The 10,979-nt window shown below is 46.2% G+C and overlaps 1 pseudogene; it reads left to right on the forward strand.

Moving 5' to 3' along the window:
- Nucleotides 1–452: 452 nt before the first annotated feature.
- Nucleotides 453–7,598, forward strand: LOC120297523 (annotated as a pseudogene).
- Nucleotides 7,599–10,979: the final 3,381 nt, after the last annotated feature.

Consider the following 10,979-nt stretch of genomic DNA (forward strand, 5'->3'; position numbering starts at 1 on the left):
CCGCTACCTGCCGGGCATGCGGCAAACAAGGGCACATTGCAGCTGTGTGTCTGGCCCGACGAAAGGCACAACCCCAAGAAGAACGCCTGAAGGGTACCAGACTCCCCAGCCAGAATAGGGTAGGTTTTTGCGCTTCGCGAAGAAGCATCTGTAGGACAGGCACACACAAGCCCATGAAGAAAAAGCTGTCACTCAACGTGAAGCTACAAGGGGTTCCATTATCTATGGAACTAGACACAGGGTCTGCCCTTTCCATCATTTCATTGCATACATTTAGGAAGATTTGTTCCAGTAGTGGGACTAAGGCCAAGTTAAGGCCTTCTGATATTGTATTAACAGATTTTCAGAACTCAAGAGTGTGTGTTAAGGGGGAGGCCACCCTTAACGTGCAATACAAGAGTTTTGAAGGTCCACTAGACTTATTAGTAGTAGGGGGTGAACGAACGAGTCTCATAGGACTCGATTGGTTTGAGGCCCTGGGGATACACGTCACAGGACTCAACAGCTTACAAACACTCGACCTACAGGAAGTCTGCAAAGAATTTGCAGATGTTTTCAGCCCCCAGCTGGGCACATTCAAAGGACCACCTGTGTCCTTAAAGCTAGACCCCACTGTCACTCCCATTAGGATTAAAGCAAGAAGGGTCCCTTTTGCTTTAAAAAGTAAGATTGACACTGAATTAGACAAACTAATCCAACAGGGAATCCTAGAACCTGTTGATTCCAGCCCAGAGGGGGACCGCCTGTTGAAATTGTCACGCAAAGGCAAATGGGGACATTCGCATTTGTGCTGATTACAAATGCACACTCAATAAGGCATTGCAGCAACATGCCTATCCTGTTCCTGTGGTCAGTCACATCCTGGCCTCTCTCAAGGGGGGGCGTGTTTTTGCAAAGCTTGACCTAGCTCAAGCATATCAACAGCTGCCTGTTGATGATGATGCTGCCATAGCTCAGACCATTGTGACCCACAGGGGAGCCTTTAAGGTAAAAAGGCTACAGTTTGGAGTGAATGTCGCTCCTGGGATTTTCCAAAGCGTAATGGAAAACACACTACGAGGTATACCAGGGGTCTGCCCCTACTTTGACGATGTCTTGATTGCAGGAGACTCCACACACATTCTAGCTGAAAGGCTTAGGGCTGTCCTGTTAAGATTCAGGAAATCAGGCCTCAAGCTCAGAAAAGACAAATGCAAGATTGGGGTGCCTTCTACTGAATTTCTGGGATTCAAAATTGATGCTGCTGGGATTCATCCTGCTGAATCCAAACTAACTGCTATTTTAGAAGCACCCAGGCCAAAGTCTAAGGCCGAACTTCAGGCCTTCTTAGGCCTCCTGAATTTCTACAATTCTTTTCTTCCACATAAAGCTAGTGTAGCTGAGCCTCTTCACAGGCTACTAGACAAACAAGCTGTGTGGCTGTGGTCACAAGCACATGAGGCTTGCTTTAAAGAAGTCAAGGCCTTGCTCACTTCTAACAGTGTTCTTGCACATTTCAACGAGTCTCTCCCTGTGTGCATCGCTTGTGATGCGTCCCCCTACGGGGTTGGAGCTGTCCTGAGTCACCTCAGGTCTGATGGAACTCAGGTTCCTATTGCATACTACTCCAGAACACTGTCTTCTGCCGAGCGCAACTACGCTCAGATAGACAGGGAGGCTCTGGCTGTTGTTGCTGGAATTAAAAAATTCCACGATTTTCTATATGGCAGGCATTTCACGGTCTTCACTGACCATAAGCCTCTGCTGGGACTGTTTACCACACGTAAGCAGACTCCCCACATCATTTCCCCTAGAATGCTTAGGTGGTCTATTTTTTTGTCTGCATATGATTTTTCATTACTCCACAAGCCTGGGAAAGAAATGGGCCATGCTGATGGCCTCAGTAGGTTGCCTCTGCCAGTAGTAGAAGCTGACCCCGCGCCAGCTGTCAACATTCTATCAATCCAAGCCTTGCCCGAGCTTCCTCTTAGTGCCAGGGATGTTACCGCTGAAACAGGTACAGATCACACACTTTCACGTGTCCGCTCCTGGGTCCTGTCCGGGTGGCCTGAGCACTGCCCTAGTCCTGAGTTTCAGAGTTTCTGGTCCAAAAGGAACGAACTGTCCCTTTCTCAGGGTTGTCTGCTTTGGGGAAACAGAGTTGTCATTCCCACCTCAATGAGGACTAGGGTCTTAGAATCCCTCCACGAGGGTCATCCTGGCATTGTTCGTATGAAGGCTCTTGCACGAAGCCACTTGTGGTGGCCTGGTTTAGATAAAGGTATTGAGGCTAAGGTACACGCATGCCACCTGTGCCAACGATCTCGCCCAGAGATGCCCCAAGCTCCTGTGCATAGATGGGAGGAAACACAGTCCCCATGGTCTAGGGTGCACATTGACTACGCTGGGCCCTTTCAGGGCCAGTTCTTCTTGGTCCTTGTTGACAGCCATTCAAAATGGCTTGAGGTTGTGCCTGTCTCATCCACCACCACTGCAAAGACTATTCAGGTACTGAGGGGGATTTTTGCTGCACACGGGCTGCCAGATGTCATTGTGTCCGACAACGGCCCTCAATTCACCTCCTCCGAATTCCAAGCTTTCTTACAGGCAAACCTGATTCGTCATGCCACGTCTGCGCCTTTTCACCCGTCCACCAACGGTATGGCTGAACGCATGGTGCGCATCGCAAAGGACGCCTTGAAGAGACTCACCTACGGGGACTGGCATCACAGGTTGGCTGACTTTCTCCTTTCTTATCGCACCACACCGTCCACTTCTACAGGGAGAAGTCCAGCTGAACTTCGTTGGGGGCGCCAACTTACTACTAGACTTGACCGGTTGCATCCGGACAGACTGCCTTCATCTACCTCACATCCTAGGGCACCTAGACAACTACTTGTGGGTGCCCCGGTTTGGGCTCGCAATTACGGGCCTGGTCATACATGGGTCCCCGCTTCTGTTTCCAGGGTCACAGGTCCTCTCTCCTACGAGGTAGCCCTGGACAACGGTCGTGTCCTGCGTCGGCACATCGACCAACTCCGCTCTAGGTGGGACTTTTCTGATGAGACTCCTGGGTCTTTTCCAGGGGGGGAGGGGGACCCTTTGGAGCAAAGGGAAGGGCAAGAGCTACTGCCCATCTCCACTGAGGGAGCCACAAACGGCCCATCCCAGGGTTCTGCAATTGCTCCAAAAAGAAAGTCATGGAGCTTACCCACACAACAGGCACTCACGCCTACTCCAGCCAGGGAGTCACCCCGGGGGCATACTCACTTTCCACACACATCACACAGCACTCCAGTAACGGAGGATACCCAGGGGCATCCCAACAAATCATTCCCCGCAAGAGAGCTGGCACACAATTCCCAAGGTTGGCCTGACCTTACCCCAAATCCTACAGGGGGTCAAACATACACAGAGCTAGTCGAGGAGCCAAGTCCCGACTACAACACCCCTAGCACAAATCAGGGAACACCTGAGTTTTGGGAAAGTACAGAAACCCACACGAGCCCGAGCACAGAATGGGGTTCAGGGAATGGACAGCCTCCTGACAGGTCTTGGACTGACCTAGGAGGTTCTACAGAGACGCCCAGCAGTGGCTATCACTTCAAGGGGCCTGAGGGTCTACAGCTAGGTAGGACAACCAGGTCACAAAGCAACAGAAGCCCTGGCCTGACGAGCCCGGTGGGCAAGCAAGCAGGCCAGGCATCGGGGCACAGTCCTTGGAAGACACCAGGGCACAATAGAGAGAACAGGCTCACGCCTCCCTCCAGTCAGGGGACTTATGCCAGTAACCCAGAGCTAAGAAGGTCACAGAGAGCAAAGAAATCTCCTAAGTACCTAGAAGATTACATAACATTGCTGGCAAGGCAAAAGCCAGTAAACAGTGGGAGCACTGGGGAGCAAATTGTCGTATAAAATAAATGTTGTATGTTGGTAGTAGTTTTAGCCCGGGGGAAAGGGGTGTTATGTCCCGAGCCTTGCAAACGGCTCGGGCGTTTGCAGGCAGTCCCGGGCAGGTGCAAAGCTGCCCGGGACCAGACAGGCTGTCGCCAGCGCCGTGCGCATGCGCGGGTGCTGGCGCGGGAAAAGTAACCCATTTACCCGGGAGTTGCCTATATAAGAGGCTGCGAGGCGTTTGGGCGAAGCTGAAGCCATCTTCCTGTAAGCTGAACGCTGAATAAAAGAAACTGAAAACTCCAGCTGCTTCTCGTGTCTGTTTCCCGCCACGGACTCAACAAACATTATATGAAATTAACAGCCTGCATCAAAAATAGAAAAGTTCTAGAAAATTAGCTTGCTTGAATACCTTGCTAGGATATTGATTACTATTAAAAATAATGTTAGATAAGAAAAGGGCAAGCAAAAATAGGAATTTCATTTTATTTTTCCTTTTTATAGAACACATTCTGTGTTTCTTACTAATATAGTACAATACTGCTAGAATATAATCAGAGATGATATTGAATAAGTATTGTACAAAGGACTGCCAAGCAACAATAACACACAAGTATATACCCCGTTCATTGTAATGCCTGTTATTTTCATTCACAGAGAAACATTTCCTTTAAATTCAGCTTCTGTCCCTTTGCAGTTTTGCTGCCTAAAGCAACTGTCTTTAAAAAATAGTTGTTTTATTCACTTGTGCCCTAAGCTATGCTTTAACTACAAATTAGCAAAATACATGTGAGCATAGACAGATCTCCAGCAATTTATGACTGAACTGTCCAGTCAAACCTCACAAATTGAGAAGTAATTATAAATTAGTATCCAGTATCCAAGGAAGTGGTATATAGCATAAAAAAAAAGACAGGAACTAATGATCATTCCTAAACATGGTAATGCCGTGTTAGAGAGCCATGGTGGTGCAGTAGTTAGAATGCAGAATTGCAGGCTAATTCTGTGGACTACCAGCAGTTTGATTCTCACCAACTCAAGGTTGACTCAGCCTTCCATCCTTCCAAGGTCAGTAAAATGAGGACCCAGATTGTTGGGGGCAAAATGCTGTTTGTTTACAAACTGCTTAGAGAGGACTGCAAAGCATTATGAAGCGGTATATTAGTGTAAGTGCTATTGCTATTGCTAGTACAACTGCACTGTCAAATAAGCAAATTAAAATCCAAGTAAAGGGATGAATTAATTTGAAATACTGCCCCACTCATCCACTATGAAGTCACACACACATTTGTTTGCAATGAATTTTTATTTCGCAAAGAAGCCTCTGAATCAGATTTGCAGCTTAGGCACTACTAAACTCTTGTTTTGAGTCAGATGATCTCAGAGCCCTATAAAATTCTGGACGATTGTTTATATCAGCTGTTCTGAACAAATGCTAAGCACCCAGTTTTCAAATGCATTTATTAATTTTTTTAAAAAAAATAAAATGCAATTCAACTCAGAAAAAATATGGTATGAATGCTTTGGAATGTGCAATGAGAAACTGTTCAATAGTTGAAGAATGAGTAGGAGCTGTCACTGATCCCAGAATAAGCTGTGTTGCAAAACACAGGTTTGCCAAGAGCTTCTGGTTATGAATAGCTGAAAGCACAATACATATTTTTTTTAAAAAAATACAACTTTGATCTCAGAAGCTATTTTTTTACAGACTGGAAAATAAACATATTGTCAAATTGCTCCTCGCAACTTCTCTGAAAATTATTATTTTCATTTAAAAAATAGCAATAGCTACATTTTCATAAAACTTTTTTTTCCCAAGGAATGAGGCTAACTAAAAAAAAAAAAGTTAAAATGTGCTTACATTTTTTACATTTCAATCAAATATTGACTGTTCTTTGATGAGTAGCTCTGTTCTGTCATTTCATGAAATCATTTTTGTTTTGAGGAGTCTCAGAGGTGCTATTAAATAAAAGTATTATTTAAATCAAGAGGGAACATAAGAATAGTATTAATTCATTACACGTATTCAGCAGTTCTTCCATCCTAGTAGACACTTTAAATATTCATAATGCTTCTAATGCAATTGTGAAGGTGAGAAGTTTGTGCAAGCATGTTTTTGTACATAGTTTCCTGAGATTTGAAGACTATTCATGCCAATTTCATATTTATTTTCCTGAAGAATATCCACCAGTAAATGGCTTTTGTTCAAATCTCTACTGCCTTTATGTCCCTATCTTGTGTGGGCACATGAGAGTTGGGAAAAACACATTCTCCAAAGCACCTGAGGACAGGACAAAAAGCAATGGGTGGAAGCTGGTCGGAGAGAGTTCCAACCTGGAACTAAGGAGTTTCTCCAAGGTGAAACTTCCTGATAGTAAAACAGTTAATCAACTGAATAGCTTGCCTTCCGGAGTTATGGATGTTCCATTGCTGGTGGTTTTCTATAGAATAAACTGAACAAGCATTCGTCCAGGATGAATAAAGAGTCCTGCCTTGGGCAGAGGGTTGGATTAGAAGACCTCCAAGGTCCCTTCAAGCCCTACAATTCTATGTACAGTGTTGTTCAACTGATTAAATTTTGTATAGAGTTCCAGATTTTATGGAAGTCTCGGTGTACAAATGTGTTCAGCTATCTTCAGAACATTGATTTTGGCAATCACATTGCATATTTTGGTCTCTGGAAGCTGCTTAAACTAATACAGTTTTTGTCGTTCAGCTTCTGCAAATTGTAAGAACAAACAAGTGAGAAAAAGCATATCTAAGAGCAGGCAGATAAGTTGTCAGCATGAAAACATAGAGAAGTTGCAATAAGGGTGTTATGTATTAAGCAATTCAAAGGGTCTGTTTACTGATTGTTCCATTGAATGATAGACTGTATAACTTTAAGCCTTTGTTTTAGGCGGGAATGAATACTTTAAATTGATTGGCCGCCACCTAGTGAAGGTCCGTATAAATATATGTCAAGCAGCTGCTAGAGCTGGCTTCTGTGAGAACCTAATAAAGAGCTGTTAATTCTACTCTGTGTCTTCAATGCCTTGCTGTTCCCACTACACAACAGTGGCGACAAAGGTGGGATTATGCTGCTAGGAAGAAGAGAGCTAAGTCACTGAGCAGTAAGACCAGGCATCAGTGCCCTGGTTGGAACAGCATTTCCCCCTTCTGCCTGCCAGTACGCAAACGCTGGAGGTAGCACCTTCCTAAGGGACCCGTCCCTGGGAAACTCACAGAAGCCCTAGCATCATAAGACATTGGAGTCGCAGCAACAGTCAACCATGGCCAAAGTAGGCAAACTTTCAGAATTTGATGTGACGCACCCCAAATGATGGAGTTTGTACGTCTTAAGAGTAGAAAACTACTTCAAAGTGAACCAGGTCAGAGAAGATAATTTAAAAGCTGCAATTTTGTTTTGCGTGTGTGCCCAAGCAACTTTTGATATAGCCGACAACCTCATCACTCCTGCTTCATTGGAGTCAGTCACCTTCACTGACTTGAAACGAAGACTCAAGGAGTACTTCGAACCAAGATTGTCAGTTATCGCATATAGACACGCGTTCGAGCAGAGAGAACAGCAGCCAGGTGAAATCATTGCTGAATTTGTGGCCACCCTATGCCAAGCGTCCCAGCTCTGCAAATTTCCTGACCTAGAAGACAGACTCCAGGACCGACTAATATTTGGTCTTAGAAGTAGAGACCTCAGCAAAGGCTGTTTGCCAAAGAGACCCTGACATTCCAGGACATACTGAAAGAAATGGTGGCAGAAGAGGCCGCAGGTGGAGCCGTCAAGGCTTTACATCCCTCAAAGAATCTTCCCAGCCAGATGGCTGTACATCATGAAGAGTCAGAGAGAACAGAAGACCCAGACGTAGACATTGAGATCGACTGGGTGCAGAAGATCCCAGAGAGAAGGCAGCAGCCACTTGACAAGTTCTCTTTCCTAGCTCTCTTGGCTGTGGTGGATGACACCAGCGCTCAGAATGCTGGTTTCACGCAGCTGAGTGCCAAGCCTGTGGCAAACAAAGCCACATCACTACCGTCTGTAAAGGTCACTAGAGGGAATCGCCATGTGAAGACTTCCCCAGGAGAGGTAATGGGGCCCCAAGACAGAATAGAATAGGATTTTGCTCTGGAAGAAGGAGCATCCTCAGAACTGGATCCCATCGCCCCTAAAAGAAAAGCTTAGACTAAAAGTCAAGCTGCAAGGAGTTCTATGCTCCATGGAACTGGACACTGGATCAGCTGTGTCTATAATTTCCTATAAGACTTTTAATTTCATCTGCAGACATGGTGGGAAACAAGTCAGACTCAAGCTGTCAGATTTAGTTTTGACAGATTTTCAAAAATCCCATATAGCAGTTAAAGGAGAAGCTATGATAAAAGTGTCATTCAAAGAGTTTGAGGGTCCCCTCAGTGTCATGGTGGTCGAAGGCCAGCGAACAAGCCTGATCAGCCTAGACTAGTTTGATACTCTGGGCATCCACATGACTGGCATCAACAGAACCCAGACAGCAGATTTGGCAGCTGTCTGCCCTGAGTTTGCGGACGTATTCAGTCCCAATTTAGGGAAGTATAAAGGAGCATCAATTGCTCTCCACCTTGACCCAACTGTAGCTCCAATCAGAGTAAAGCCTCGTAGAGTGCCTTTTGCCCTTAAGCCCAAGATTGATGCAGAGTTAGATAAGCTCGTTCAACAGGGAGTCTTACAACCCATTGACAGCTGGGTGTGGGAAACCCCCATAGTTACACCGGTCAAGCCTAACGGAGAGGTGCACGTCTGCGCTGATTATAAGTGCACTATTAATAAGGCACTGCAGCAGCATGCGTATCCAGTACCTATAGTTAGCCACATTCTGGCATTCTTACAAGGAGGTTGCTTATTTGCAAAGCTGGACCTGGCACAGGCTTATCAGCAACTGCCTGTGGATGATGCCTCTGCTGAGGATCAAACAATAGTTATCCATAGAGAAGCATTCAAGGTTTGTCGCCTGCAGTTTGGGGTCAGGGTAGCCCCAGGGCTCTTTCAAAGTGTGATGGAACACACGTTAAAAAACATTCCAGGTGTGTGTCCTTATTTTGATGATGTTTTAATTGCTGGGGAGTCAGCAGAGATACTTGTAGAACGTCTAAGGGCTGTTCTTCAGCGCTTCTGCGAAGTGGGGCTGAAGCTCAAACGAGAGAAATGTCAAATAGGAGTGAATTCTACAGAGTTCCTCAGTTTCCGGATCGACACTGCTGGAATACATCCAGCTGATTCAAAGCTCAAAGCTATTGTGCAGGCTCCCAGACCACAGTCAAAGGGAGAGCTGCAGGCATTTCTGGGATTACTTAACTTTTATCATGCCTTTCTCCCTCACAAGGCTGCATTAGCAGAGCCTCTACACTGGCTCTTAGATAAAGGGGCACCATGGCAGAGGACTAGCGCCCACAAAAACAGTTTCAAAGCAGTCAAATCACTGCTATCATCAGACTCGGTGTTAACATACACTTTAACGAAAAACTGCCTATCAGTATTGTATGTGATGCGTCATCATACGGGATAGGAGCAGTTCTGAGCCATATAATGGCAAATGGGCAGCAAGCACCCATAGCTTATTACTCAAGGACACTTTCCCCCACGGAAAGAAATTATGCTCAAATTGATAAGGAGACTTTAGCCATAGTTGCAGGAATAAAGAAATTCCACGATTTCCTTTATGGTTGCCCATTTATGGTCTTTACAGACCACAAGCCTCTTCTAGGTCTGTTTACTGCAGACAAACAAACCCCTCAGATCTTGTCTCCAAGGATGCTTAGGTGGTCAATCTTTATGGCAGCCTACAACTACAGGCTAATCCATAAGCCTGGCAAGGAAATGGGTCATGCTGATTGCCCCTGCCTAATTTAGAGCCAGACCCCACGCCTGCTACACGCATCCTGTCACTTCAGGACTTGCCAGAATCTCCCCTTCATGCTGGGGATGTGGCTGCTGAGACAGCCTCCGACAAAACTCTCAGCCAAGTTTTGAACTGGGTGCTGAGGGGGTGGCCAGGAACCAGTCCTGGGACAGGATTTCAGAGTTTTATTAGAAGACAAGATGAGCTGTCTGCATACAAAGGATGTATTCTATGGGGGAGTAGAGTTGTAGTCCCCCACACACTCAGGAAAAGAGTTTTAGAATCTCTGCATGAGGGACATCCTGGAATAGTCAGGATGAAGGCACTTGTGAGAAGCTACCTGTGGTGGCCAGGGTTGAATAAGGATATTGAGGTTCAAGTTAAAGGATGCCAGGTTTGCCAACAGTCCAGACTTGAAATGCCTCAAACCCCAGTACATCACTGGGAAATTACACAAACTCCCTTAGACTACGCAGGACCCTTCCAAGAACAGGTGTTCCTCATTGTAGTGGACAGCCACTCAAAGTGGCTTGAGGTAGCACCTGTCCCTTCTATGACTACTGCCAGGACCATCCAGGAGCTGCACAGAATCTTTGCCACACACGGCTTACCCAATGTAATCGTATCGGATAATGGAGCACAATTTACTGCTGCTGAATTTCAGTCATTTTTAAGATCTAATATAATTAGACATGCCACCTCAGCCCCATTTCACCTGGCCTCTAATGGTCAAGCAGAAAGGATGGTCAGGATGACCAAAGAAGCGCTCAAAAGAATGACAAAGGGCGATTGGCATCACAGGTTAGCAGACTTTTTGCTCTGCCAACACATAACTCCATGCACATCAACAGGTCATAGCCCAGCGGAGCTGAGGTGGGGACGTCGGCTGACCACAAAGCTGGACTGTCCCCATCCAGACCAAGTTGCAACAGAGACAGTGCAGCCCAAGCCCCTGAGGGATTTGAGAGTCGGCGACCAAGTTTGGGAAAGAAACTATGGTCAAGGGGCACTGTGGATGGTAGCTGTTGTTTGTAAGGTGTCAGGACCACTCTCTTCCAGTGGTCCTGGAAGATGGGCGCGTTTTGCGCCGCCACTTCGATCAGTTGCGTCGGCGGCAGGCTAATCTAACCCTCGCCACTGACCAAGAGGAGAGCCAAGGGCTACATGACAGCTGCAGTGCGTCTCCATCTTCGGAGTCCTGCGCAACTCAAAGAGACATGTTGGATGACTCAGCCG

The sequence above is a fragment of the Crotalus tigris genome, unplaced genomic scaffold (genome assembly GCF_016545835.1).
Source record: "Crotalus tigris isolate CLP2741 ecotype Arizona unplaced genomic scaffold, ASM1654583v1 scf7180000023627.613776, whole genome shotgun sequence".
NCBI lineage: Eukaryota > Metazoa > Chordata > Lepidosauria > Squamata > Viperidae > Crotalus > Crotalus tigris.